Genomic DNA, 23,200 nt, shown 5'->3' with positions numbered 1-23,200 from the left:
GAAGCAAACTTAGATCAACGGAACGGGAATGGAGGCAACAGCCTTCCCCCAATCATCTTTAACTTCTCCGAATATCGAGACATTCCTACAATAAAAGTATCCTTCAATCAAAAAAGACTATTTCAGATCAGAACTAGACAAGGCCAAAAATAGACCAAAGAAACTCTTTGAAATTCTGAAATAACAATGTAACAAATTAGCCAAATCCTCACTCCTAACATCGAAATCACAGTTGAGTAGTGTAGAATTTTCATCATTTTTCACAGCTAAAACTAACTCCCTGCAACTCGAACTTAGTGAGGCAGCATCCAACTCAGCCAGTCCAAAGAGCAGTCAAGCCGAAATTCCTGCACTGCAAGAACTACCGCAACCCAAAAATAACTCTCACTGGGACAAGTTTAGACTCTACGATCTCAGTGACATCACCAATATCCTAGCAACGACCAAACTTAACAACCACTTTAACAACCCTGTCCCCTCTAATTGTTTACCCCACCTCTTCCATAACATCTCACCCCTCTGGACCAAAATCATCAATGCCTCTCTTTCACAAGGTCACATCCCAGACTGCCTAAAAACAGGCCAAGTCACCCCTATTCTGAAAAAAACAACAGCAGATAACAGCAACAACAATTTCCGACCAATAACCAACATTCCCATGCTAGCCAAGGTCTTGGAAAAATGTGTTCAGCAACAACTAAACCAATACATCTCACACTTCAATCTACTGAACATTCACCAATCGGGTTTCAGACCTGGACATAGCACAGAAGCAGCCATCCTACACATAGTAGATGATGCCCTTCAAGCTCTTGACCGCATCAAAACCTGCTTGTTAGTCCTACTTGACCTCTCATCAGCCTTCGATACGGTTAATCATGACAAATTACTAAGAAGACTAGAAAACAGGATGGGTTTATCGGGTAAAGTCCTTTAGTGGTTCAAATCGTACATGATCACCAACAATCTCTCCGTTTCCTCCCCTAACCTTCTGCGAGTTCCTCAGGGTTCCACACTATCTCCCATGTTATTCAACCTATACGTTAAACCACTCACCGAGCTACTACAGCAGGAGAACATCTCCTTCCACATGTACGCGGATGACACCCAACTGTACATCAAGATCTCCTCTATCGAAGAGATAAAGACAATGAACCTAGCTCTCGAAAAGACAGTCCAATGGCTATCAACCAACTTCCTCAAGCTTGACTCTCTCTCAAAAAACAGAGTTTCTCCTAATCTCCCCCCTCAAGAACTCCACTGAGACAAAGGAATGGATCAAAATTATCACTGTGTTGAATTGCACGCCAACTGTAGTAGACTCCTCCTTATCACTAGGTATCACTCTAGATAAGAACCTCAACATGCAACATCACATCAACTTATTGACTAAAAATGCCCGCTTCCACCTCAGTTATCTCAGAAAAATTAAACCTTTTCTCAAGATTTACGACCTCAAATCCGCAGTCCAGTCCTCAGTTATTTCAAGGCTTGAATACGGATGCACCAACCTCGCTGGACTTCCCAAAATCTCACCCGCACCTCTAAAAGCCTGTCTCAATGCCGCAGCAAGACTCATAACAGGGTCTAGGAAATTTGACCACATATCGCCACATCTGAAAGCTTTCAACTGGTTACCCTACGAAGCCCGAATCCACCTAAAAATGGCTTGCATCACACACAAGGCGCTACACCACAACACCCCTCAGTACCTATCCCAAAAACTCACCTTATCTGGAGGAAACAGGCATTTAAGGAGCTCAAACAATCTACTTCTGAAACCCTCACGTTTCAAAAAAGTCTAAAACTTCCAACAGAGCATTCTCCAGGGCAGCGCCAAGGATATGGAACTCTCTCCCACCATACATCAGAAAAATCTCCGCTACACGTCTCTTCAAAAAGGAAGCAAAATTATACCTGATGAGCAAATTCCTACTTTAAATCCGAAACAACCACGACCCCTGAACCACAACCCCTAACTACCTCTACCCGTGGGTTCCCTGCCCGTAATTGAAGACCTACACGAATTTGAACTGTACTGTAATGCTCAGAGCATTACTTCCCAATGCTGCCACATGAAGTGAAAACCGACACAAACTTTGAATGGTTTTACTTCTTAGAACTAGTCCTCTCAATGCTGTTATTCCTTGCTACTTTCGGAGTATGTCTTTTTATATGCAATTTTCCCCTTTTGAATGTGTTCACCGTATGCCTTGTGTAAAGCGCCCTGATACCCTAGCTTGGGTCTGGTTCGCGCGCTATTAAACTTTAAAAATAAATATATAAATAATAAATAAATAAATAAATAAAATAGCTCTGCAGACTTTTTTAGCAACTTTTTCAGCAATATTTTACCATACCTAGTGTGCTGCATCTACGTCATGCCCACTCATTCGGCAAGCCACTTATGTCTTTCAATGTAGCCTTGTCCTCATGACCTTTATAATTGCCCTCCATTCTATGGAGAAACGTATTGCCATTATCCTCAAATTGCGGGCTTCCATAACAAAGATTAAACTCTCCAAGTGCGAATCTCCCCGTTGCTTTTAATGAGGTTAATGCAGATTGAATGAAGAACATAGTGCATGCTCTTCTTATGCCTTCTCCCACGTTGTTAGATTCAAAATTCCCCGTTCTCAAATTGTACTCATCATGTTATATTAGGTTAGCAATGTGTGACTAAAATACATGTAATTATGTTCACGTTATGCAGCCGCCTGAGCTATACCGGTAACATGCACGTTTTTGTTAGCCAGTGTGACTCCATTTTGTATTTCGTAACCCTTATTAGACTGCCTCTACTGTGCCCGTGTTAGGCCTTAGAATAAGAATCTTTTGCCTCAGCAGAACACTGTATTTTGTTATATTTCTCTGTTCAAGGCTGCAACTCGACTTGCTAACAGGACAATTATTTTGCTTTTGCATTCCATTGTATACATGTAGCCCTGCTCCTACGTTAGGAGACGCTGAAACTCGTCACAGAGGCCTTGGGCCGCTGATAGCGTGTCGATCTGGCAGGTGTTAGCTCATCTCTCTGTGCCTCCTTTTCTCGTGCCCGGCTTGAACCAGTACTTTTCCACCAGTCTTCTGAAAGGTTTATCATCTATTAGCGAACATTGGGGAGTCAGTCCCCTCGACAAACATCCTAGGGCGAAGGTCTGACTGGGCTCCTCTGCAGGGAATATACCTGTAATAAATGTAAGTTTTCATTCTCTACTGTCTGACCGACTCTTCATTTTGGGATGGCATAGCAGGTGGTCATAGGTACCCGTGTGGCCTTAGAGGGCTGAGTCCTTCAATGTCAGGAACAACACTGAAACTTCAAAGTTCAGGTGTCTCTGCAACACACATGCACGTACCAGAACGACGCCCAAGGTCTACCGTCATGCATTTCCAACACTGGACATGCAAGCACTGGGCATTTGGGGCACTGACGTGGCATGCAGGATGTGAGCCGTCCACCAGGAGTCTTCTGTCTTGTGCAGGGGCGCTGCAATACTTCCCGATACCATTGAAAACAGCTGATCAAAATGCACGTAACTTCTAGGCATTTATGCAGACACCGGATCTTGGGCAGCTTACTTAAGCACAGCAGACCGCCAATTTAGCCTAATTTACCCTTGTTTACTTCACCCCCACCAATATACACCACAAGTCCCCGCTCACTCCACTACCAGCGGGGAAGAGGCGAGGCCGGTTTTTAGGAGATCCACAAGGGACGCACCTTGTGGCAGTAAGGGTGTGACTGTGATGTATGCCACCAGGGTTTCCAGATCACAGAACCCGGTGTTACGTGAATGAACGTGTGTGCAATAATTTGTGTGCAATTATGTTTCTCTAAAATATTTCTCCTCCCTTCACAGAGTGTGACTACAGGGGTCCCTCAAATCCCACCTTCCCATGGGGAATTCCAATCCCTGGCTCAGGGTAAGATTGTGAGCTGGTCTCACAGTACATGTTTTTTGTAAATATACTTGTGGCACATTTGCTGTAACAGTGTTTCACATCCACATGCACAACTCTGTTGATATACATGATGTCATTCTGATTCTATACAATATGCTTGAGTAACCACTCTTGACACTTTGTTAACCTTTATTTTACATGTTTCAAGGAAATTCCAGATTTTTGGGTAGAGATTGACAAAGGTTATCCTACTTGGTGGTCATATCTTAATCTGAAGTGATTAGATAGGAGCTCCTATATATCGCCCTGATGAATGCCATGGACCCTCCGGCCCTACACGACAGAAACATGTTGGACGACTCGGATGGGGATGGGGTACTAAACCCCCAGGTCCCCACGCATTACTTTTAATATTAAGCAAACAACTAACAAATAAATTGTATTTGGCGTTTGCATTCATTTTTAACCTCTCACTTTATCATGGGCCCCCCACTTCGTTCTTAGAAGTGCCTTTCTGTCTTCAGGTGAAGGCCCGCTCTCTACCAAACGCGGTTTCTAGAGAGCGAGGACTGCCAATGATGAAGCATGACACCTGGTGGTGTGTGAGGACAGTCCTTCACATTATTTAGTCAGGGTAGCTTCTTTTGTGTGTAGATTTTCAGTGCTGGTGCCATAGGTCTGATCTGTTTAATATGAAATATTATGAGAAAGGAGTAAGTCTGACATTTCTGTAGCAAAAAGCACATGATAAGTAAAAAAAGGTCTTTAACTCTTTTATTGCGGGCGTCAAACAGCAGCCGACACCCACACCACCTCACCAGTGCGTCTGTCAGCCATTGCCCGGCACTGGACAGGGCTTTAAAGAAACCTCTGGTCCCTGCACTGGAATTTCCTTAAATATTGCTCAAGGGTCGGGCTGAAATGGAATCCTTTCCACTTTGGCCCCCACACATTTCCACACCCATTTGTGACTTCAGCTCGCCACGAGGTGCACTGACATCACAAACCCCCTCCGGAGGAGGGAAACAGCAACTAATAGAACTACTTCCCCGCCTAGTGGGGGTTTCTATCTCCATTTTTGAGGAAGTTTTGTTGGAAAGGAGAGAGTCTCCAGCGATGTCTTTCACAAACCCCTTCCTTGCTTGTGGATCTCGGTCCCACCGAGATCAATGAGCAGGAATACCACTAGACATCAGGAATTTGTCACATCCCCTGGTACAAGGACCAAGCCCCCCCCCCAGTGGAAAGTGTATTTCTCAAAAGCGGTACGGTTTCCCTTGGGGGGGTGCAATTGCCCCGCTCAGGGGAAACCAAACCTCTTTGACAACAATAAACAAGTAAGCTGAGTGGGTAGTTTTTCCATATGGGCCAACCACTGGGGTGCATATATTTTGGTGGCCATGGACATGTTTGGTTTTCCCTGGCAGGGTTTCATTCCATCCTCCTCTCCCCCGGGAAAGCAAACATCTCCATGGTCACAATAAATGCATTTTGTGATGTAGCTGGTGGTCATATAAAGTGCACCAATCCCTTTGAGTTACCGCTAAAAACATAACTATGGGGGGGTCGGCCCTTTCTGCATATGGGTCGACCCCCAAGGAGCATATTTTATTTTGGCTAAGAAGATATTTGCTATCCCCTGGGATTATGTGCCCTGGTTAGGCCCATGAAGCAAAGCTGCACATTTTCTTAATTGTCCTCTTTCTCACAATAACATTCCTACTGTGACCTTTTGCACATATCCTCGTGCATGACAATGTTGGATTCGTTTTTCTCTGAAACTACTTCTGCTTACACATCTGGCTTCAAATAAAATTATCATACTTCCTCAAACACCAACTACAAGGCCTTTAGGTACAAATGTACAAATGTCGTTCTATCTTCATCCACACGGCAACAGGGCTATCTACATATCTATAACATTGCTAATCTATACGTACATCGTGAGGACGCTTTTTGTTATAAATAATCAGCATCTCATAGGATTAGCAAAGGAGGCACTTCAGCTGACACCGAGGGTCCCTGCATGCTAAGAAATCACAACACAGTGGTCTGACATCTCCATGAGGGTTATCTAGTTTGACCAAGAAGGGGTCCTACATTCCCTCCAGCCAGGTAATGGGGTTGGGTCGTTCCTTGGGGGGATTCTTGGCTTTACACCTACTCGCACTCTAGGTACACACCGAATAGGGTTTGCATAGTAGGAGTATGCCTGATTATTACCTTTCTTAAATGCCTGCATGTATACACTGTTTTACCAACATGGTAGAACTGTATCTACTATTTACTCTTTTGCTGCTTGTAATCATTTTCATCTGCTTCTGTCTACTGAGTATCGCAGCACATGTATTTTATACAAGAATAACGTTGGTTCAATTAATATATTGAAAACTACCCACTGTGTATTCTCTGTATATTCCCCTGAGGGCAAGTAAGCATGAGTGACTGAGCAAGAGGTTCGGATCTGTTACCACGATACCTGACAGATCCGGGTTGTCATGTTCAGTATTTGCCAGAAACCATTTGCTCCCTGGTAGGATGAGGAGGTTTATGGTGGCACTTTGAGCTAGTGGTCGCCATATCCTGGAAGGGGGCTTGGAATCGGTCTAGGCACCTCACCCTAAGTTTATGTTGTCCAACAAACGCGCAGATCCTACGGATTAGTGGGAACTACACAACATTGGGGGGTTTAAAAGCACCACTCAGGGGATAGAAAACATCTCCATGGCCCAAAAAAACAAACACTTTGTGTAATGTTACTGTTGGCAGGGTCGGACTGGGACAAAAATAGGACCAGGCACTAAAATAAAAGTGGCCCCAATTAGCAATCAGATAGCTAGAATAGTGGCCTTTTTTTGCAAAATAGGCCAGTTTTGCACTTGTAAATACACGCTGAATAGGTTATAGGATAGGATATGGAAAAATCCATGCATTTTAGTTTGCTGCAGGCAGCAGTTGTGGTAATATCAAGGAAATGAACAGTAGAAAAACGGCCAATCTGGCCATACAACAAGCCAATAAACTGCTAACAAACCAGCCCACACACTGACCTGCCAGACCAGCCCAACAGGCACTACCTGATTGCTCTATAGGCCAGTCCAACCCTGACTAGTGGTCATGTAAAATGCATCAATGCCGGTGGGTTTAGTTTGCCCTATATTAAAAACATAACTATGGGGCCGGCCCTTTTTGAACATGGGTCAACCACCATGGGGCAAATCTGTTTTGGCTATGAAAATGCTTGCTATCCCGTGGGAGGAGTGATTGCACCACCCACCAGGGGAAAGCAAACATCTCCATGTCCAAAAATATGAAAATGACTTTGTGTAATGTAACTTGTGGTTATGTAAAGCGCACTGATACCTTTGGGTTGAGTTTGCACTAAATGAAAAAAGTAAGTATGGTAGCCTGCCCATTCTGCATAAGGGCCGACCCCCAGGGGCATATTTTGTTGGGCCATGGAGGTGTTTGCCTTCCCTTCGGTGGCGCAAAAAAATGAATATGATCACGTGTAATGTAACTAGTGGTCATGTGAAGTGAACCAATACCTTCGGGTTGAGTTTGCCCGCGACTCATCTTCCAGAGATTCTGAGGGACATGATGATGGCAGTCATGCTGTCTCTTCACAAGCATAGTCAGTGCAGCGAAGAACAATAGCAGGGTAGACCAACCTAGAGAACAGGCACGTGCAGCGGCTAGCACAGACAGAGTGCAATCTTGGTAGCCTGCCAATGTAGTTCAGACCCAAATTCTGGCGTTAACTGGCGACACTGGATGTAAAATCAATACACCCAATTGTTTGCTAATTTCATTTTGTCCATGTCTTTTTGGATGTTGACTTGAGCAAATTGTGCAGCAAACAAATAAGTGTGCTGAATAATTTCTGATGGGCAATCTAAGGCCTCATTCTAGGGCACACCGATGGACTCTCACTTCACTTGAGGTGTTGAAGATATTTTTGGGCCTTACGCTGAAAATGGATTTGTGCACAAATCAAGCTTGCAGTCGTACTGGTCTACTTGCACGGTTTGGGTAACACCCATCTTCATGAGCAGAGATAGTTTTTTGGTATTGCAGCATATGCTGCATTTCAATGAAAATTCTGCTGAATTGCCCCAGGACCATCCAGATCATGACAGGCTGTTCAAAATTAGGCCTATTGTGGGACATTTGTCTGCCAGGGTTTCAGAAATGTTTACTCCTGGAAAGAATAAGGCCACTGATGAGTTCTTGATCCTATATAAGGGTGTCTGCTGTTCAGGCAGGACACTGCAAGCAAAAGAGCTTGCTATGGGATTGTACATGCTGTGTGGGAGCTCTACTGGCTATGTATACAGCTTGAAAATGTACGCAGGGAGAGACTTCACTCTAAATCATTGAAGAGGATTTTGAATTACAATTTCATAGACACCAAATACAAAATGCTTACCCATTCCAAATCAAAAGTTAACCCTTATTAAATGTAATAAGGCAACCCAATGTTCGCCTAATGGACAAGTAGGCCTCACAGTAATGAAAAATGAATTTAGGGGTTTTTCACTAGTAGGACATGTAAAACTTAAAAGTACATGTCCAAACTTTTAATTACAATACACCCTGCCCTATGGGCTACTGACAGACTACCATAGATTTGCATATATACAATATGTGCTGAAGGCCCACTAGTAGCATTTAATATACAGGACCTGGGTATGTGGTGTAAGAGAGCACAATATCTTTAGCACTGGAGAGGGCCAGGTCCAACACGACACACTTCGGGCCAAAAGCTCCGGGAGACTAATCATTACCTTGATGGGCTTCACTGCATAGGCGATAGAACATAGACAACGGCCCTTTAAAGCAGAGGCCCTTATCAGTACTGTGGCTTTCTGAATTTGTCTGGATTCCTCTGTCTACACTCTCCTGAGCCACTGAACTAACCCATGGGAAACCCTTCTCCTCACATCTGGACCCCATCTATGCAGCACCTAAACTTAACTTGCTCAAAGATGCATTCCAGTAGGCAGATAGTATCACAAAGGCCAACAAAGTGATGTGGTCCATTCCACCCTTGGGTCAGACTTCTGTCCCTACCCAAGGAAAATTCTGCCCATAAGGACAGGAAATCAACAGAGGGCACTGCCAGCTGTCAAGGTCAAGAGCCAGGCCCCAGGCCGTCCAGGCATCTCTGGCCTGGCAATGACCCTGGGTATTAGGCACCCTTCTTCCACTCTCCTTTCCACCAGTCCAGGGGTGGTAGCATGAGACTGGCCACCCAGCCACCGGTCTGTACCCTGAGGCTGAGTAAGGGTCGGGGATGAGTCCCCTTTGGGAGTGGTGCCCCTAGAATTCTGACTTTACTGAGCGGCCACTCTTCCTAGCTCCCCTGACACCATTTTCCAGAATTCAATCAATGAGCATCTGGGGACTAACTATGACCCTTTTGTGGGTCATCTACCGATTCCAATTCAGGGTCATTAGGGTCATGAGGCAGAAAAAGTCATGCCCCTGGGCCTGAGTTACCCTACATACCTCGCCGTTGTACTGCTCTGGGGAAACTAGACTTTCCAATACTATGATCTTGGTGGCCCTATGTCCCTCAGAGCAGTGACAGGGACCCAATTCACCTTGACCTGGTAGAAGTGAAGATTTTAACCATTGGGTATTACAAGTCTACCCTCTGAGTTCAACTCCCAATGGAGTGAACTTAGGGCATGGTCTGCCTCTTGTCCCTGGGCACTATTTACCCCTAAGGCCATATTGGACTCCCTATAGAGGTCCCACCAGTGGGTGGTTTCCTAGGACAGAGTCCCCCTGCTTGTGTCCTAGCTAAGAACAATGAAAGCAGCTGGGTTGGAAATGGGGTGTCCAGGGCCACTGCCCACCAGACCCTCCCCTGTTTCCCAGAAGGGGCATGGGAACCCTTTCCCCCACCTTAATATGGGAAATGTCTGTGTCATCCTTGACCTCCCCCTCACTCTGCTGGGAGAAACCTGAAACACTCTTCTTGTCGTCACTCCTATGTACCATCTTAGACACTCTGGTGTGGATCCAGAGATCTTTCCCCATAACAAGCTCTTTCGGGTTAGAGAGCTTACTTTCCACTAGGTGCAGGCACAGCTCTGTAAAGCAGGTAACAAGCATGTGCTACCTCAAGATTAAGTAGCACAGCTAAACATAATCATCCACTTTGCTATCCCTCACCCAGCCATTCAGTTCCTTGCTGGAGTAGTCTATGAAATTCACCCAAGACTGTCTTTGGGAGTTTGTGGCTGTCCCTGAACCTCTGATGGTAATTCTCAGAGGTCAGCCCAAATTTAGCAACAAGTGTGGTTTTTATGGGGGTATACTTTGTCTGATCATGTACCTCAAGTGTGAGAAGTGTGTCCCTCCCCACTGTAGGCATGTGGGTTCATAAGCTATACCTCGAGTACTCCTCTGGAACTTTGTGTAACCATAGAGTTACCTCATATGGAGAAACCCACTTGTTTATATAGTCTCCTACCACATAATTGGGCACCAGTTCCTGTTCCTAAGAACACTGAGGGAATTCTGGAATCCGTTTGGCTTTGAACTCCAGCTTCTTCAGATCCATCTGATGTACCAGCAAAGGTCCTCTCTGCCTCAGCTCTCATCTCCTCTGCTTCCAGCTTTATCTTGTACAGCTGTATACTGAGTTCCATCTCTGCCTCTATGTCCTCCAGCTCCTCTGAGGACAGACCCCTGGCAGACACACTGCTCCTTGCCCCATCATGGGCATCCGCTGTGGCTGAGTTGGGCTCTCCCTGCAACTCAGGACCCAGGTCTGGGTCCCAATATCCTCGGCATCCTTCTCTGTGGTGGTCTACCATCTTTAACTTCCTCAAAGACTCAAATGGCTACCTGGAGATCCAGTTTGGTAGCCTTCCTGCTTGCCTTCTGCCATTCTCCTTGTAGATCTTCAGCAGCTAAGCCCTGCTGAGGGTGTCAATGTTGATCAGATCCATCTCTATCATGCAAAAAGGAAAGTAGGGCACTTAAATTAAGAAAAGAGCCAATAGAAAACTAGGAAGAATTTAAAAAGAGGTCAACTCTGGTGTCAAATTATTTATATGCAAACTTTGTGTTACACAAATCACTGTATGACATTGCACAAACACAAGTCCTGATCCACATTGCCGAACACTAATGTGAGAGGTTGAATTATTGGTTGAGGGGGTGAAACCCTACTCATCAGCAACCACAATCCTCGTCCGGGTGAAGTCACAAGCAAACCCCAAATTAGCCTGTGCTTAACCTTCTGGTAGCAAAGCAGTGAGGCTTAACTTAGAGGCAATGTGTAAATTTTTTCTGCAGCACTTTAAACAGTACTAAAGTGAAAACACAACACAAGAAAACTAATACACCAATTTAGAAAAACCAGAGTACAATTTGTTACCTTTTTTAACACCAACATTACAAAAAATCAATCAATAGAAGTAGAGTTATGAAATATTTAACTTTTTAGTAAACACTAGTGCTTAAAAGATCAAAGCGCCAACCGCAAACATCCAGTGGCGCAAGACCAGGTCAAAGTTGAAAAATATGGCTGACTGCGATGGAGCGCGGGTCAGATACAAGAAATCAATTAGGCCCAGTCAGAGCTTACCTTCGGACTTAGACCAAATTTTATAAGAAACTTTTCTGAGAAGACAAAGTTCAGTTGGTCAGGCAGTGTCTGAAGTGGGAGCGTCTTCGCCGGGGAGCTGCTGGATGATGCCTCGGTGAAGATTTCTATGTTCGGACTTAGTTACTTCCTAGGAAGTCAGAAATCTTCAGTGGAATGAAGCAGCAGGCTGTAGCCGATGAGGGCTCCGCGAGGCTAGATACCACTTCTGTGAGAAGTCGCTGAACAGGATTTGCTACTGCAGAGAAGAAATTCAGCCCGACTAGAGATGTACTTTGGGTGGATCAATGAGCAGGTTGGTTCCAGTCTCGTCTTGGTTCTCTGAGCATTTTTTGGTAGAATTCCTTTTAAGTTGCTAGTTTTCGTTTTGGGCACTCTGGGCTCCTTAGCACCACCACCAGGGGTCCAGGACACGAGGGGCACCACTTGGAGGTGTTAGGACTCACACAGGCTGGATCCTGGTGAACGTTCAAGATGATGGTAACCTGTTATGTCCCTGTGTATCTGAACAGGAGCCCAGTAAACTAGCCCTTGGATTCACTTTGTTAGTCTTGGGTTCATGTGATGAAGCAGGGCTCAAGCAGCAGGTCATGCTTCCGACAATTCAAGGCAGGCTCCAGGTAACAAAGCAGTCCTTCTAGGTGTAGAAAAGCAATTTTGAGGAGTATGCAGCAAGCCACAGCAGAAGCAGTCCTCTGAGAGTCCATCTGTAGGTTCAGAAAGTGAACTTCAGTGTGAGTCTTAGGGTTCTATTTTTATATCTGGTGCCTTCTTTGAAGCAGAAGTTTCTGCAGAAATCCCTTTGACGTTCTTGGAATTTGATGACTCCCCTGCCTTGGCTCCAAACTGGCTGCAGGGACAATGCAATGGTGACAAGTCCTTTGCATGAAGGCAGAGCACAGCCTATTCTGCTGCAAGTGGGGCTAGGCCCAGTTCTGTCCCCCATTTTGCCAGCAGATGGCCCATTCAGACACTCCTAATCCCTCTAATGAGTGATTGGGAGCAGTTCACAAAGTCCAACTGTCAACTACACCCAGTCATTTGACCTAGGACAGCCTGCTGGCACCAGATAGAAAGAGTAGGAAAATGCTAACTTTCTTAAAGTGGCATTTTCTAAATTGCAATATAAAATCCAACTTTACCATTAAAGAGGATTTGGAACGACAATTTCATAGACACCAAACACAAAATGCTTACCTATTCAGAATCAAAAGTTAGCCCTTACTAAATGTAATATGGCAGCCCGGTGTTATCCAATGGGACAGGTAGGTCTCACAATAGTGAAACATGCATTTAGGTGTTTCTCACTACCAAGACATGTAAAGTAAAGTGCATGTTCGGTTGTTTAATTGCAATGCACATGCCTTATGGGCTACATAGGGCCTACCTTAAGAGTGACCTATATGCTATAAAAGGGGAGTGTAAGGATTGGCAAGAGGGTTATATTGCCAAGCCGATTTGTCAGTTTAAAACTGCATTCAGGCTGCAATGGCGGGCATGGGACATATTTTAATGGGCGACTTAAGTGGGTGGCACAATAAGTGCTGCAGGCCCAGTAGTAGCATTTCATTTACAGGCCCTGGTATGTGGTATACCACTCTATACGGGTCTCAAAGGTAAATTAAATATGCCTATCAGTTATAAGACAATTTTACCATGTTTTGGGGAAAGAGTTCAAGCATATTAGCACTGGTTAGCAGTGGTAAAGTGCACAGAGTCCTAAGGACAACAAAAATGAATTCAGCACAAAAAGGAGGGGTGAAGGCATAAGTATGAGGGTGTCAATAAACAGAGGGCCAGGTCCAACACTTTGCGATAATCCTTTTATCCCTCTTAGAATAGGTTGCATATTGTTTTTCCAACTCTAATGTATACATAATTGTAGTTTTATGTCTATATGCCTGATGTGTAAAAACGTATGTTTTAGGCCTAATTTGGTAATGGTGACCAGACAATAATTAACACAATACAACTGATTGATTAATTGAAAAATGTTATGCCAGATGCCAGGGGTTTGATCTGTTTATTATGAAAGGTTATGACAAAGGCAGTGGGACTGAATTATTTGTTGTGAAAAACATATGTTGAAAGCAGTAAGGTGGGTTGTTATTACACTGCGATAAATCATGTAGACAGTGTTGGCGATCACCACTGATAAAGCTTGAATCCAGAAGATTTGAACTAAGAGAACACAAGGTGGGTGTTTGAGGCAACCAAGATGTCATAGTTATGTGCAGGCATCAATGTGGTGCCCCTCGCCTGACCGCGTGGAGGGCTTCCCCTCTACCATCACTAATGCATTTGCCTCACACTGCACCCCACGCATATCCTGAGTGCATTCCTGAGAGAATTGGACCATGCTTTATGAGCTCCAGAGACTACTGAGAACCCCCCAGCCTTGCCCGAGCTGGTCGGCCTGCCTGACAACAAGAGCTGCCATTCCACGCAGTCCTGGTAAATGGAAAGTTAGGTGATCATAGCTCCTGCCTGGACAGTGTCACACGCTGCCTCCCTCTTCCCCATCCATCCATGCCAGACTCCTCCTGCTTGGCCTGCTGGTGCCACAGAAAGGCCCCTCTGGAGTGCCACCCAACTTCAAGAGAGCTGCTCAGGGAGTGACGTGCCCTGGCTACCAGTGCAGTGGCCTCACCCTCTTCCCTTCTCCACGGCCGACCAGCAACAGGGAGTGGACAGGGAACCAGCCTAGTGACAGCTGCAGAGGGTCTGTCCTTTCACTTGTGAGCGGCATCACCTCCCCTCATGCTGTTCCGGAGGGGCTGGAGCTGGTATCCTCTGAGGGGGCCGCTTGCCACTATTCCTTCATCTTGTGATGCATTCATGGGGTTGAAGACAGCTTAGAAATCCCTGGTTACAGCAAGTAACACAACTGGAGGACCTTCTGAGCCTTCTGGGGCCTCAATTATTTGGCGGCAACTACATCTCTTCCTTAGGGACACACTCTCAGGGTGCAGTCCCTCGTGGATCTACTACCTAGATTTTGGGCCTGTAACCCCCTTCCCCTCCAGAGGGCTGACACAAGGACAAACTGCTGGCAATTGCAGAGGGTTCCCGGCACGGATGGTAATCCATTGCACTATCTCCTCCCTCCTGCCCGTGGTGACCCCCGGTCATCCCGCTGACCTCTATTTCTTGCCTGTGTCCCTGGAGCCCATTCATCAGCTGTGGGGATAGTGGCCTGAACCCACTTGCCCTTGTCTGTGCAACATGTCAACTCGGAGCTGGACAGCCTGCCAGCTCTTATATTCTGAAGCAGTCCGTCGCTCACAATTACCAACAAACCTCCCTCTTCCGGACAAAGCTGCAGCCAACATGGAGATCCTCCTTAAGGAAATCTCAGCCAATGAGATGTTGGCTGGGGAAACGTCTGTCCAGCAGGAGGTGTCCTCCCTTCATTTTCACCTAGACAAAGTGAACCACAGGTTGGGCTACATGGAGGGCTATTAAGATCACTAGCCGGACTGGGGTAGAAACACTGAATTGCATTGAATTGCTGCTTCACACTTTTTAGGATTTATGGCATTCCAGTGGGGGTTGAGAAGTCTGATGTGGTGGACTACCTCACGTATCTGCTACTCGAACTGCTACATCTTCACCTGCACGAACCCTGGAATTTTAGCTGGCCCATTGGGTTTGAGCTCATTGAGCCTCCCAGTCTAATACCCCATGTCACACTATAGCATGCACCATACATCACTAGCACTCAAGGGACAATCTCTGAGCATTGGTGCCCCATTGCCCCCCTTCTCATTGGCAGTAACCTCATCTCCTTCTCAGCAGATGACTCCGCGGCTACCAGCACTAAACGCAAATGATTCTTGGCCCTCTGTTCCCACCTGCAGCGTAGAAGCATTAAATACTGCCTTAAGAAACCTGCACAAATGGTAGTGATTATTGAAGGGTTCTCAAGAGGCTTCATGGACCTAGGGGCCCTTGAACTGTTATTAGACTCTTTGGGGGACCCTGCTATGGACACAACAATGGGTTGTGTTGGGCATCTGCTACCCAGGAGGATCGCCTGCCGCCCCCACCCTGGAAACCCAGGTATCAACCCAGTCACATATGCACGATGAGGCCAATGTGGAGGATATCTGACCAAGAGGGCCTACACCAGATTGTGGAAGCATTGCACAAGGAAAGAGACAGAGACAAATTAGATCACTCTTGAAGCAGGGAGATAATATCATTGATACCAGTGGGGAGACCTAGTCATACTGTACAGACTTTTGCCACGTTGATTTCACTCTTTACCTTCCTTTCACTCCTTCTCTGGGTTTGCCTTGGCACCAGCTGCCCCGCTAGCTACCCCCTTATTCAGGCTTGATGCCCCCTACACGGGGGAGATGGGGCATCTAAGCCCCCCTTCCGGGATGACATACACCAGGCAATGTCACCTTGGGTAGACACAGGGGGTGGCCTGGGAGTCTTCTGTCCACCTGACTCGGAGTGCTTCAGCAGCTGCCCTTGCTTTAACTTGGCCCTCACTTTCGATGGAGGTCCCCTACACCAGCAGAGTTGGGCCAGTCTCATATTCGTCCTCAATGTTCCTCACTGAGGGTGTCAGGTGGGTGTTGCTAGTGCGTGTTCAAGCTGAGCCCCAAAGTTTAGACCTCAGTACCCTTTGGTTTCCGGGTTTGGTTTCCCCTCACCCTCCAAGTTAGATTCCTTTCCAAAGGCCCTGCCCACATCCCCTCTGGCTCTCCTTCTCCCTTGTGGGCCGGTAAGGCAGTGCTCCACTAAGACCTCCCCTCTTCTCATCCACTCCCTGGTGGGCCTGTCACACCAGTAAAAAAGATCCTACATTATCTATATACCAAATTGGTAGACATGGAGCTACTGCACAAGACTCAACTTTCCCATGTGGAATCAACTAAGCTCAAACGGGAATGGGCAGGTGCAGTCATTAGAAGCAGTAGAGCAGTCACGACCACGGCATGACCTCCCCTTCAAGCACCTGCTCAAATAAATGCTGGAAGGCCATCCTCCTATGGAAATCTCTACCCTGCAAGGTACTCAAGACGTGGACAGACGAAGAGGGTCACTGGGTGCTGGCTTAGTTGCAGATCCTAGATAGAACAGCTGTAGTTGGGTCGATCTATGCCCCCACCACCAGCAAATCTCATTTTCTGACCGAACTTTCTAGGTGCCTGTCTTCCACAGTAAGAACCCCATGCTTCTGGGTGAGGACTGGGTCTTGGTGCCAGACCAATTCTTGGACTGGTCATATAGGGGTGATACCCACAACAGGGCACTCCTCATGCACCTAGAAAAGGCCCATGCACTTGTGGACGTGTGTCGACTGTTGCACCTGCGTAACCAGAACGGACATTCTTCTCCTGCCCACACAGGACTTAATATATTGATCATTCAATGATCCATAGCCAGCTCATATCCCATGTCACCTGCTGTGACATTTTAGAGGTGGGCCTCGCTGACCATAAGCCGGTGTTGCTGGAGCTAAATTTGGGCCTGCTGTGCTGCCCCCTGCCAATGGCGCATGCAAGACTTTGCTTACCAGTCACCTGAGGGTAAAATTTTGTTGCACTCACATATTCAGTCCTACTTCTCTGACAATGAGGGCTCACACAGTATTATGGGCAGCCAGCTAGGCGACACTCCGGGGTGCAATGATGGCAGACACAGCAACCGCAAACCTTAAGAATGAGTAAATGAGTTGGAAACTTTTAAAGTGCACTGCTACTGCAGTGGAGCATCCTGGTGCTACAGTTTGCATCTGGTAATCCAGATGAGAGGAAAATTAAGAGGAAAGTAGGAGATGAGAGAGTGACAGAGAGCATTAGGGGCCAGGAAAAGCCAGATCTTCAAGTGCTTTTTGAATAGGGCTTACGATTCTGTGAACTGCAAAGGGCTGGAGAGTTGATTCAGGCCTTGGATCCTAGTACAGAGAAGTATGTGCCAACTCAGGTTTTAAGTCTAAATAGGGGGGCTTGAGTAGGCTTAGGTGGCGAACTCCACTCAATTTGCACAGTTTTCAGCACTCCGTGCAGCGTGCAGAGTTCTAGAAAACTCTGCAGTGAGATTTCAAAACGCGGGCATTCGCGGATGGTCGTGAGAGGTTGTCTTGAGAAACCTTCCGTTCGCGTTGAGAAATCTGCTGCTCAGGTAGAAAATCAACTCGAGCAGCAAGAAAAGAAGCACAGCCCTCTTGTGCTGCATATTGTGCTGTTTGCACTGATGGTACAGCGTGTGACAAACACCTGGCGCTGAAAATCAACATGAACGTCATGACCAAACGCACTCCACCGCTTGTGGAACTCCATGTAGCGCAGCAGAGTTTTTTGGTAACTTTGTGGAGTTTGGCATAGAAGAACTCCGCAAACTCCGCCCAGGCCTAGGTTTGATAAGATTCATGTGAGACGATCTCAAGGTTGTTTGGATTGTAATTGATTGAATCTGGCAGTCAAGTATTTAGGTCATTTGAATGCGCTGATGACCAGTATAAGGATCTTAAAGAGGTTCCTTTTGTGTACCGGTAACCAGTGTAAAGTTTTAAAAGCTGCAAAAGTAGAACTCTGTCTGGGGAGTTTCATCACAAGTCTTGTCGCCGCATGTTGCACCATCTGCTGTTTGTGGAGTATTGGTTTCGAGGCTCCTGCATAGAGACTATTACAGTAGTCGACCCTGGATGTGATGAGAGTGAAAGTTACTGTTTTTCTGGCAGCTAGTGAAGGAAGTCAAAAGACTTTCTTAAAGATTTAATTAGATTAAAGCACATTCCCGCCACAGCAAGAGCTTGAGGCTCGCTCTGATCACACCCCCTTGAAGGTGGAGGTGCACACCCTCAGGGCGCAATATATGATCTCCCCCACCCAGTCTCTTCTCAAGAAACTAGAGTTTGCCAAAATCCATTTGAACTCATATTTCACTAGGGCTGCTGAGAAAGCCTTAGTCAAGCTATTATGGCAGCAATACGATAATGGGAAAAGCCTGGTAGACTCTTAGCTGCCTAACTGGACCTGAGAAAATCCCAAATGGCAATGCTGGTGATACGTGATCAGCTGGGGACCCTGCTTGTGCACCACTGTGAAAAAGCTTCCAGCTTCACCTCCTTCTATACCTCCCTTTATGTGGCAGAACAGAATGCCATGCCCATACAGACAAATGCCTTTCTGGCCTTCTGCATCTGCCTGGTGTTCTTCAACAAGTGGCAGGCACTATTGTTGGAGGCTTTCACCGAAGAGGTAGTCGCTGAGGCCATTGAGGCTCACCCCACATGTAACTCCCTAAGGGAAGAAGGTTTTCCTGGGTGAACACTACAAAGTGAGGAAAGGCCTATTAGCTACCCACCTGACACTAGTGTTCCAAGAGGCTGAAGCCACAGGCCCCCTGGCAGCAATTTCCAATAAGACCACTAGTCCGCTTCTCCCCAAGGCAGGCAAAGAGCCCTTGGAGTGTGCTACCTACTGCTTGATCTCCTTATTCAGGGTAGACATAAAGATCATGGCCAAGGTACTGGCCATGTGCCTGGGTAAGGTAATACAGGCCCTCCTAATCCCCGAGTCCCGGGGGCCATATTATACATTATACCTCGAAGGCACATCGGGCTTGTGAGCCCACTTTGTACACCCACGGGGCGCAATGTTGTTACAGAGAGGGCCACAAATGCCTGTGCTTCCCCTTCTGTAATACAGATAGCGATGGCGCACATGTAGCACCAGTGATATCATAAAAGGACACTCCCATATATGCACGGAGGCGTTGTCTCATGTGAACAAGGGAATCAGTTTGCCTCTACGCCACACCATAATATGGATGCAGGAGCAGAGGCAAACATGCCTTTAAGAGGCACACTGAAAATGTGCCACAAAAAAGGGTGTGCACTTTCAGTGTGTCTCCTAAGGGCATCCCTCGGAGGGGAAAAAGGAGGTCCCATGAAACCCTCAGACATTCCCTGCCGGCGGATGCAGTCACCTTCAAGGGGATCTTTTTCTTCTTCAAAGCGCAGGTGGGATGCCGCCTGCACTGTGAAACATAAAGCAGCTTTTAAACAGCTTCACTCGAATGTGCTGTCCTGGGGAAGCGCACATGTGTGACTGCCCTAGATGCAATGTATTATTTGTAATATGGCAGACTGTTATTGCACCCGGCGCACCATTTGAAAGGTGCGCCAAGGCGCAAACAGGGAAAGTGCACTGTATTCATAATACAGCCCCAGGCTGTAAGGGCAATGCAAACCTTGATAAATATGGGCCAGAGTGGGATCTCACAGAATACCACAGTATGCAAGGATAACTACTGTTAGATCTGGGGGTCTCTAGTTGGCAGAGGTAGGTACCACTGTCCAAATAAGGACCCTTGCTTCTAGTCAGGGTAAGGGGATACACTCTTTAGATAACCCCTGCTCACCCTCTTGGTAGCTTGGCATGAGCAGACAGGCTTATCAAAGGCAATGTGTAAAGTATTTGTACCAACACTCACAGTAACACAGTGAAAACACCACAAATGGACTCCACACCAGTTTAGAAAAATAAAAGTATTTAATCTAAACTAAACCAGACCAAAACAACAAAAATCCAACACACAGCCCAACAATATGATTTTCAAAGAGTTCTAGGGTTTGTGTCTAAATAATCCACAGTTGCGTCACGTTTAGCCCAAAGTACCTGTAGATGCGACAAAAGTTCCAAATGGAAGCTGCAGCGTTGAAAAAACAAGTGATGCGCCACTCCTAAGACCCTGGGGAGGCGATGCGACAGCCCCGCTGCATGCAGCGGACGTGTTGCGATGAATCCGGTCTGTATGGGGTGGGAGGCGATACCTAGTATGGATTCCGGTGCGCAGGTTCGGTAGGAAGCGTCTCGCACAGGCACGATGCGACGATCTTCGGGGCGGAGACGATCTCAGGTGTGGCGGCAATGCGCGACGCAATGTCGATCTTCTCCTCTCGCGGCCCCTCGATGCAATGGCTCTGCGATGATGTTCGCAGTGACGTGATGTGGTCTGCAAGCAAGCGGTGCGACGATCTCACCCAGCGACGACAGGCTCTGCGACGATACTCACAGCGACAGGAATCTTCCCGCACCGGGGCGATGCGCTCCGCAAGCGAACGATGCGTCGGCTCTTGCAGCGGCAACAGGCGCTGTGACGTTCTTCGTGGCGACGGGAATTTTCTTGCACTGTTGACGATGCGCTCCGCAAGTGAGCGATGCATGAAACTTGCAGATCTTCTTCTTTTCTTCTTGTCCAGCTCCCCAAACAGCAGGTACAACTTCCAGAGGCCCCACAATTGGATCAATCGCTCTCGGAAGGGCAGAACTCACTCAGCAGAATTCAGGGGGCGAGCTGGGGGTGAAGTCCTTTTGTTCCTGGGACTTCTTAACAGGAGGCCAGCTCTCCTCAGGCCCTTGGAGATCTCTTCAAGCAAGGGGACACAGCAACAGCAAAGTCCTTCCCCTCTCCTTGGCAGCAAAGCAACTGCAGGTCAGCCCACAAACACACAGCAGGACAGTCCTTCCTCTTCAGTCTTCCAGCTTTCTCCTTGGCAGCGGTTCCTTATTGATTCCAGGATGATCTAAAGTTCTGGGGTCTGGGTCCCAGTATTTATACCAATATTCTCTTCGTTGTCTAAAGCAGAAAGGCCTTTACCTAGTCAGAACCAGTTCTGGTCAGTCCTGGAGCCCTCTGTTTACAGAACTCCTTCTTTCCTTTGACAGTATAGGCCAGGGCCATCAGACGCACCACAAGAGGTGGAGCCAGCATTGTGGAGGGAAAGCACAGCCCTATTCAGGTCCCAGGTGCAACTCCTCCTACCCATCTATATGGAGATCTCTCTATTCAGCCCTGTGCTGACTCACCCTGTCTCCGGGAATTCCCAGCCCCCTGGAATTCCCCAGCCCCTGTCACTCAAACTCCAGACAAGGAATACACAACCTAGCAGAGGCAGGTTTGGATAGTTAGGCAAGAAAATACCTACTTCCTAAAAGTGGTATTTTCAAACACAGAATGTTAAAACCAACTCCACTAAAAGATGTATTTTATGATTCTGAGTTCAGGCATACTAAACTCGAATTTCTACCATGCTCCCTGGGTCAGTTAGGATTATAGGATGTAACAATCAAACTGTCCATTCAGGCCTATGGGGAACAGGTAGCCTTGCAATAGTGAAAAACGAAAATGGCTGTAATTCACTATTAGGACATGCCACACACACCATGGCATGTCCTACCTTATACTTACAATGCACCCTGCCCTTGGGCCTACCATAGGGGTGACTAATATGCAGAAAAGGGAAGGTTTAGGGACTGGCAAGTGGGTGCACTTGCCCAGTCAGCATGGCAGTTAGCAACTGCACACAGGCACTGTGGTGGCAGGCCTGAGACACCATTTTAGGGCTACTCATGTGGGTGGCACAATCAGTGCTGCAGGCCCACTAGTAGCATTTGAATCACCAGCCCTGGCACACTCAGTGCACTTTACTAGGGACCTACTGATGAACCAAATCTGCCAATCATGGATAACCAATCATAGTAACAATTTATACCGAGAGCATATGCACTTTAGCACTGATCAGCAGTGGTAAAGTGCCCGGAGTCCTATAGCCAACAACCACGGGTCAGGAAAAACAAAGGCGGAAGAAGCAAAAAGTTTGGGGATAGCCCAGCAAAAAGGACCATTTCCAACAACTACGAACACCTGGGTTAGAAGATTTGTATCTGAGATAATCCTTGTTAAACCCTCTCAGTGTTTGGCCAACTATTAAGTTATGACTGTATAACTGATTGTTTGCTTGTGGGAACACTTGTGCTCAGACAAGTATGGTGTTTTAGATACCTCCATCCGAACAATACTGGGGTAGAAAAATGTGCACTGTAACATTTTTTTTAACATCACCCACAACATCACTTCAGCAACAAAAGTATAATTTTAAAAATTGTTAGGGAGAAGGAGTACATCACTCCTGGACAGCATAGCAGCTGGTAACATTTCCGGTTGCTGCTGCCACTCTAGTTTGGTTGGCAATGTCCCTGGCATAAACTGTAAACAAAAGAATGTTCCTGGCATAACTCGTAAACAAATTATGGTGATGGTAACTTTTTGGCTTCAGTGAGGCTGTACGGCTTTTTCCCTACTCAATACTAAACAGAGTAGGTTTTCACTGAGCACATTTATGTTGCCACAATCTTACATTATGATTCTCATGAGCAGTCATACATTTGGTCATTGCTTAGTTTTTTAAGAATACTTGTTGGGGCCCTCAGTTTAGTTTAGGAGCCCACAGCCAGTCCAGGTGCTGGATTTCAAAGCTGTGTAGGCATAATTCCACCTCACGGATCTTTCATCCACCAGCAGACAATCCCTGCCTCTGTCTCACTCTTGAAGGGTATTATTCCTTCATGCTTTCTACCTTTGTCTCTGTTTTTCCATCTTTCTCATCTTCTTTCTTTCCCTCTTTCGTGTTTTTCTCTCTTGATTGGCCTTAAAGTTTTTTGAGCAAAATAATAAATGATGGTCCTTAAAAATGATAGCCGATGGCCCCACCTGCAACCTGCAACCGTCGGATCAAATTAAGTAGTGCATTTGGAACTCCAAATATGAGGCCACGTGATAACAATGTACCAGGTCAGATGGAACATGGTTCATGATGCTCTGAAGATCTTGTGATCCAACAACCATCAAAAATTCCAGTAAGCT

At 46.6% G+C, this 23,200-nt stretch overlaps 1 protein-coding gene across 2 annotated transcripts in view; it reads right to left on the bottom strand.

Moving 5' to 3' along the window:
- The window catches only part of ITGA1 (integrin subunit alpha 1), an 880,323-nt gene that overhangs the window by 373,585 nt on the left and 483,538 nt on the right, over nucleotides 1-23,200 (bottom strand). The gene's annotated exons all lie outside the window — the stretch shown is intronic.

This window comes from Triturus cristatus, chromosome 2_1 (assembly GCF_964204655.1).
Source record: "Triturus cristatus chromosome 2_1, aTriCri1.1, whole genome shotgun sequence".
NCBI lineage: Eukaryota > Metazoa > Chordata > Amphibia > Caudata > Salamandridae > Triturus > Triturus cristatus.
The sequence above is the reverse complement of the archived record's forward strand: the minus strand, read 5'-3'. Positions and strand labels throughout refer to the sequence as shown.